The sequence below is a fragment of the Mustela putorius genome, unplaced genomic scaffold (genome assembly GCF_011764305.1).
Source record: "Mustela putorius furo isolate JIRA1106 unplaced genomic scaffold, ASM1176430v1.1 tig00000551_pilon_pilon_pilon, whole genome shotgun sequence".
Taxonomy (NCBI): Eukaryota; Metazoa; Chordata; class Mammalia; order Carnivora; family Mustelidae; genus Mustela; species Mustela putorius.
Window position 1 is genome coordinate 23268 of NW_025421412.1, and position 7326 is coordinate 30593.

The 7326-nt window shown below is 60.2% G+C and overlaps 1 long non-coding RNA gene across 1 annotated transcript; it reads left to right on the plus strand.

The window, feature by feature from the left end:
* Window positions 1-398: 398 nt before the first annotated feature.
* Window positions 399-1381, plus strand: LOC123392402. The gene is made up of 3 exons (XR_006607136.1): window positions 399-440; window positions 919-1078; window positions 1343-1381. It is a non-coding gene; the product is annotated as an uncharacterized LOC123392402 (long non-coding RNA).
* The last annotated feature ends 5945 nt before the right edge of the window (window positions 1382-7326 follow it).

The following is a 7326-nucleotide window of genomic DNA, read 5'->3' on the forward strand; positions in this document are numbered from 1 at the left end:
GGCCCTCCCAGCGGGGACAACAGCTGCACCCAGGCCTCCCAGGGGCTGTGGGGAGGCTGTGTGGGGGTCACTGGATGGACAGGGCACGGGGTGGAGGGGGAGCCTTGAGCAGCCGGGGGAGGGGCGCCCTCAGGGAGCTCTGGTGGGAGCAGGAAGTCCGGTAAGGAGCCCCCAGGCAGTGGTGACCTCACTTCCCTGACGACAGAGCCCAACGGACTTGGAACCCACGTATCCAGGCACCCACATTCCAGAGAAAACCCCCCGGCCCAGCTCATTTCTGGGCAGATCCTGAAGGAAGCGACATGTTCTGCTGCTGCCTACTACAGAAGCCCAGAGGATGCAGGCAGAGGAGAGCTCGCCCGCCAAACACGTCCCCTCACTGGGCAGGTCGTGTCAGGCTTCCCCGACGACTCTGGCCCTTTGGCAAAAAGAATCAAAAGGTGACACCGGGAGGCTCAGTCAGACAGCCCCACACCTTCTGACCGACCCGTGTAGGCCTAGGTCTCCTCCCCGTGTGTCTGTATGTGTTTGTGTGTGTGTGTGTGTGTGTGTGTGTGTGTGTGTGTGTGTATGTGTGTGTGTGTGTGTGTGTGTGTGTGTGTGTAAAGAGAGCTCATCGGGGATGGAGACACCCCGAGCAGGAGCAGGCTGATGAGGGGTCAGATGCCTGTTGGGCAGGTCATGTTCACACCCCAGGTTAAGGCTGGCCAGCTGGGACGGAGTGTGGGAGCTGCACCCTTCTGCCCAGGGTTGATCCTGAGACCCTGCAGGGACGGGTCACTGACCCAGGTGCGGGGCTGTGCACGCACAGGTCTGCGTGGAATCTGGGAGAAGCAGGGACACTGGGCAGGAGCACGGTGGGTATGGCCGGGCAGGGCTCTGACGCCTCTTGCACACTCCCCGTCTCTGCCTTGGCAGGCCACGGATGAACTAGGAAGGAGGCGGGAAGACACGCACTCCTCCCCGACCCCGGAGTCCCCGGTCCTGGGAAGGCCCCCGCTACATCCCAGACCACTGCCCGCGGTACTCCACTGGATTGTGGTCCTGGACACGGAGCCCACGGAGGCCAAGTCCAAGGGTGAGAAGGCTGGGGTGGGGTGCCTGTGGCTGTGTGGGGAGGGGTCGGTGCTGGGCCCCACAGGGAGAAGCCCCCACAGGCTGGTGTGGGGCCAGGAGCCATGACTTGGCTCGGAGCACCCAGGGGGTGGACTGCAGTCGGGGAGACGTCCCCGGGAGGGTTCCTTCGTGGCTGCGGCTTCTCCGGGAGGCCCCGGGCTGGGCTCTGTCTCTGCAAAGCCACAGGGAAAGGCAGGCCCTCGGGTGACCTTCTCTCCTCTCCCAGCTTCTCCAGCCAAGGAGCTAGACCCACTCCCAACTTCAGCAACTCCGGAGGGGCACATGGTGTCTGGAGTCACTTCGGCGGGAGACCGGGAGCCCACAGGTGCCCGGGCGCCTGCCCACGAAGATGCTGATGCTGTCCGGGGAGAGCTGGCTCCTGCTCCTGCTCCTGCCCCCACCCCTGCTCCTTCCGCTCCCCCTTGCCCTGCCCCTGCCAGAGCAACTCCCACTTCCCCTGCTCCTGCCTGTGCTCCTGTTCTGGGCCTTGACCCAGATCCTCCCTTGGTCCCACCCCTTCCCCGACCCCTCCCTGGGCCCCTGTTCCCGCCCCAGACCCAGCTCCTGCCCTTGACCTCGCCCAGGCCATCACCCCTGCCCTTGCCCCAGCTCCTGCCCCTGCCCCTTGCCCCCCCCGCCCCTATCCCTTCGCCTTTCCCTGCCAGGGCCACTGCCCCGGCACCTGCCCCTGCACCGGCCCCAGACCCAGGCCCTAACCCTGTACCTGCCCTTTCCCCTGCCCCTTCCCGTGCCCCTGCCAGGACGGCCTCCCTTTCCCCTGCCTGTGCCCCTGTTCCTGCCCCAGACCCAGCTCCTGCCCTTGACCCTGAACCAGTCATCACCAATGCACTTGCCCCATTTCCTGCCCCTGCGTCTGCCCTTGCCTCTGCCCCTGTCCATTCTCCTTTCCCTGCCAGGGCCACTGCCCCTGCACCTGCCCCAGACCCAGGTCCTAACCCTGGTCTTGCCCCTGCCCCTGCCCCTGCTCCTGCCACTGCCCCTGCCCCTGCCAGGAAGACCTCCACTTTCCCCGCCTGGACCCCTGTTCCTGCCCCAGACCCAGCCCGTGCCCCTGTGTCTTCGCCTTCTACTGCCGCCATCCCTTCCCCTGGCCCCGCCAGGACCACTGCCCCTTCCCCTGGCCTTGCCAAGGCCCCTGTTCCCGCCCCAGACCCAGTCCCTCTCATTTGCTCCTGCTCCTTTCCCTGCCCTTGCCTGGGCTCCTGTTCCTGCCTTCTGACCAGCTCCTGCTCTGGATCCTGCACCGGCCCACTACTGCTGACCCTGTCCCCGCCCCTAGCCCAACCCCTGGCCCCAACACCTTCTCCTGCGGGACTCCCAGACCCGCATCCAGAGCCCACAACTCTGCGGGGACATCTCCCCAGAAAAATGCCGTCAGGTCCATCCCCTGACCCCGACATCCCCCCAGAATGTTCCATCCCCTCGCCTTGTGTCCTTCCTCTCCTGTATGGAGTCAGCGTTCTCGCCGCCGTCCATCTCCTCTATGCCGTGTATTATTTATTTTAAATAAAAGTTCTTGTTTTCCCTGGAACACGTCATGAGCATGAAGTGCACTCCCAAGGCTGTGCCACCACGCCCCAGAACATCGTTGCAGGCTATCTCCTTCCCCAAAGGAGGAGACCCTGAGCCCAAGCCCTCCTGCCCATTGCTTCCCCAGCCTGGCCCCTCGCAAGCCCCAAGCGGTTCCTGCACGTGTTCTGGAGGTTTCTGGAAGTGGAATCCCTCAATAGGTGCGTTTGTGTCTGCACCTATTTTCAAAGGGCCCTTGTTTGGGGTTTGGTTTGGTTTGGTTAGGTTTGGGTTTTTGTTTTCTTTCTCTCTGTTTGACATAGAATTTCCCTTCTTGGTTGTTGAGATGCCCAATGGATTACAGAGGAGATGTCATCCTAGGGACCCCTTTAGGAATTCTGGGCACAATCTCGGGGCCAAGGCCCCTGTTCCTGCTGGGACACCACAGTCGGGCCCCAGACAGGACACGGCTGTTTCCTCCTGTGGCCCACACAGAAACCAGGGAAATGCAGAAAGCTGGAAGACACACTGCGGAGCGCAAAAGCATCGCTCACAACCCTAGACCAGAGAAAGGTCTCCCATGGGTCTGCTCCACTCCATGCTCCAAGTCTCTGTGTCCCACAGGGACAGAGACAGGGACAGAGACTAGACACGTGCAAGTTCAAGGGGGAGGAGAGGCACACAGGGAGTATGTGTCAGGAGATGCAGGAGCTCCCGGGGAAGGACTCAGGCAAAGGAAACCCTGGGGAGGCAGTGCTGGTCACCCTCAGACTGGCAGGTGTCTGGTCTGGGGACCAGCAGCCCTGGGGAGAACGTGAGGAAGCAGAGGTCCAATGCAGGGCCCCTGGAGAGAAGGCAGACAGGCACCCCTGTCTGAGACAACCGTGAGCGGCACCCATCCCAGGCCACAGGTGCACCTGTCACCTAGCAGGGCTCAGCCTGGGACTCACCCCCAGAAACTCTCGCTCGGTGGGTCACAGATGTGTTTTCAGTAGGATTGGGCACAATGGTGAGACAGCAGGGAATGGAACAGTGTTCATGCCCAGGGAGATGGAGGGGATCCTCATCCCAGTCCTCATGACACAATGTCCTGGGGCTCCTTTCTCAGTGTTGTCTGGGGCACAGGATCGCGGCAGGCCCTCCTGAACCCCACTCCTGCCACCCTACTCCTGGGGACATTCATAATACTTTAAGGAGGACGTAGAGAGGAACCAGGATGTCAGACGGCCAAGGACAAGGAAGGTCAGCACTGGGAGGACAGATGGACCAGCCCCGAGCCCCCATGCAGGGCCTAATCTTAACCCGAACCAGAACCCTAATACTAAGCCGAATGTGACCCGGAACCCGAACCCTAACCCATAACCCTAACACCGAACCTCAACGCAAACCCAAACCCTAACCTCAAATCCTAAACCTGAACCCAAACCCGAACCCGAACCCTAACCCTAAACCTAACCCTAACCCTAACCCTAACCCTAACCCTGACCCTGACCCGGACCCTGACTGTGAGCCTGACCCTAACCCTAACCCACACCCCCTGATGCTGACCCTGACCCTAACCCAGACACAAACGCTGACCCTAACACTGACCCTGACCCTGACCGTAAACCTAAGCCTGACCCTGACGGTGAGCCTAACCTTTATCCTGAACATAACACCGACGACAATGACCCTAAACCTATCCCTGATTCTAAGTAAACCATAACGCCTACCCTAACCCAAACCCTGAACCTAAGCCAGTCTCACCCTACCCGAACACCAACCTTACCACTAACGCTAACCCTAACCCCAAACCCTAACCGTCACCCTGAAGCTAACCCTAACCCTGACCCTGACCCTAGACTGGAACCTGAACTGAACCCTGACTCTGACCGAAAAACCGAACCCTGGCCGTGACCAGAACCCTGACCCTGACCCTGACCTAGCCCCTAAACCTAACCCGGAGCGTAAGCCAAACCCTGGTCCTAACCCTGACCCTGACCCTAACCCAGACCCTAACCCTAAATCGTACCCTAAACCTGACCCTGGCCCTGACCCTAACACTAACCCTGACCCTGACCCTAACCCTGACCGTAACATTGACCAGGACCCTGACCCTAACCCTAACCCTAACGCGGACCCTAACAGGGACCCTGACCACCAAACCTAACCCTGATTCTAAGCCTAACCCTAACCCCAAGCCTAACCCTAACCCCTAACCCTGTTTAACCCTACCCTAACCCCGACTCTAACACTAACCCTAACCGTAACCCAAACCCTAAGCCTGACCCTAAACCTAACCCTGACCCTGACCCTGACCCTAAACTGGAACCTAAACGGAATCCTGACCCTGGCCCTCAGCCTAACCCTGGCCGTGACCTGAACCCGGACACTGACCCTGGCCCAGTCCCTAAACCTAACCCTGCCCCTAAGCCTGACCCTGACCCTAACACCAAACCTGACCCTGACCGGGCCCTAAACTGGAACCTGAACTGAACCCTGACTCTGACCGAAAACCTAACCCTGGCCCTGACGAGAACACTGACCCTGACCCTGACCCAGTCCCTAAACCAAACCCTGTGCTTAACACTAACCTTGGTCCTAACCCTGACCCTGACCCTAACACTGACCCTAACCCTAAAACGTACCGTAACCCACCCTGGACCTGACCCTAACACTAACCCTAACCCTAACCCTAAACCTAAAACTTACCCTAACCCTGACGCTGGCCCTGACCCTAACACTAACACTGACCCTGACCCTAACGCTGACCATAACACGGACCACGACCCAGACCCTAACCCTAACCCTGACCCTGACCCTAACAAGGACCCTGACCCTAAACCTAACCCTGATTCTAACCCTAACCCCAACCCCAAACCCTACCCTAACCCTGACCCTCAACCTGTCTATCCCTATCCTAACCACAACCCTAACCCTAACACGAACCCGAACCCAAAACCCTAACCCTGACCCTACCCTGACCCTGAACCTAACCCTAACCCTGACCCTACCCTAAACTGGCACCTAAACTGAACCCTGACTTTGACCCTAACCCTAACCCTGGCCCTGACCTGAACCCTGACCCTGACCTTGACCCAGTCCTTAAACCTAACCCTGACCCTAACCCTAACCCTGCCCTGAGCCTGACCCTGAACCTGACCCTAACCCCAACCCTAACCCTAACCCAAACCCCTAACTCAACCCCGAACCTTCCCTGTCCTCCTGCCCACCCACCGACTCAAGCCAGGGCTCTATCCAAGGACAGGCTGGACCTCTGTCCCAGGGAACACCCAGGAAGACCCAGCAGAGGGAGAGAGAAGTGGAAGGGGCCCCACTGAGCTCCCTGTCCTGATTTGGCCTCCACTGACGTCTCCAAGTCCTCTGGCTCAAGCCCGCATTGAGCAGGACCCTGGGACGGATTCTGAATTCCAGGCCAGCTGGGTGGGGGGTACTCGATGACCTTTGCATCCCCAGATGTCCAACCCGCCTGGCCTGGCACCCTGAGCCTTGCTTCCCAGGATAGGCACGGTTCCGGGGCTCAGCAGACTTTGCGGCCACAGAGGACTTGGCAGTGGTGAGGGAACATGGGGGGGACCAGTCGGGGACAGCGCCATGGTGGGTCCGCATCCACCACAAGGCTGGGTCAGGGGACAGGTGCTGTGTGCAGGTCTCCTGGGCACACCTGGCCCTCTCAGAATGGAGGTCTGGGTGCCTGGTGCACCCTTTCCTCCACCTCCACCTACCCCTGGAGCAAAGGCCAGGTTCAAGCATTTCCATGTCCAACCCTCAGGGTCAGTTGGGAACCTGGGCTCAAGAGAGGCAGCGACTGGCCCAGGACAAAAATCGGGTACAGAGTCCAAGGGGCAGAGCTTCCCTCCAGGCCTAGGCAATTCCTGACCCTCCCATGAGGTTTGCTTTGAGGGTGAGAGCTCCTCAGATGCTTGGGGAGAGCTACTCACCCCATCCCATGTGCGGACATGACCTCGGGCATCCCCAGACAGCTAGAGGCATATGGTGTTTGATGCGTGTGTGTGTGTGTGTGCGCGTGCGCACACACACACACACACACACACATACCCCACTCTGCCCAGATAGGGGTCAGAGGGGGAGACACCCTGGGAAAATGGTGGGTAACAAGGGGGGGAAAGAAGTAAGAGGTTGGAGACAGCTGGGCCATGGGGTCGGGGGCATCAGGACTCCTGGCAAGGACCGAGATCCAAAGCATGGGGAGGGGAGACGGGACAGGCTGATGGTCAAGGGGTCCCCAAGGGGCCCAGGGGCTTTGCCAGGGCACTGGGTAGGGACAGGGTCTGGGGCCTGGTGTCCATCACCACCCTGGACTACTGGAAGTAGGAAGAGGCACCCCCCACCCCCAGTGTGGACAGGGCTACAGCACCGAAGGCCTCCCCTTCCTCTTCTATCAGTGGGGCCATAGAGACAGGGTGTCCCTAGTCTCCCTCAGGCTTGCAGAAGAGCCTGTTGGCCTTGAATCTCTGTCCCTGACCCACTGTGCTCCCCAGTCTTGGGAAAATGCTTTGGACTCCCTCGAGGTCCTTCTGAGCAGAAGACAGCCTGGGGACTCGGGGGGGCTGACCTTGTGGGCTTGCAGAATGTGGCAGAGCACTGGACCCCTGGTCTGGGGACCCAGGGCAGGAGCCTCCTTGTTGCGGCCGCAGGGTCCCCACTGGGAAGAGGTTC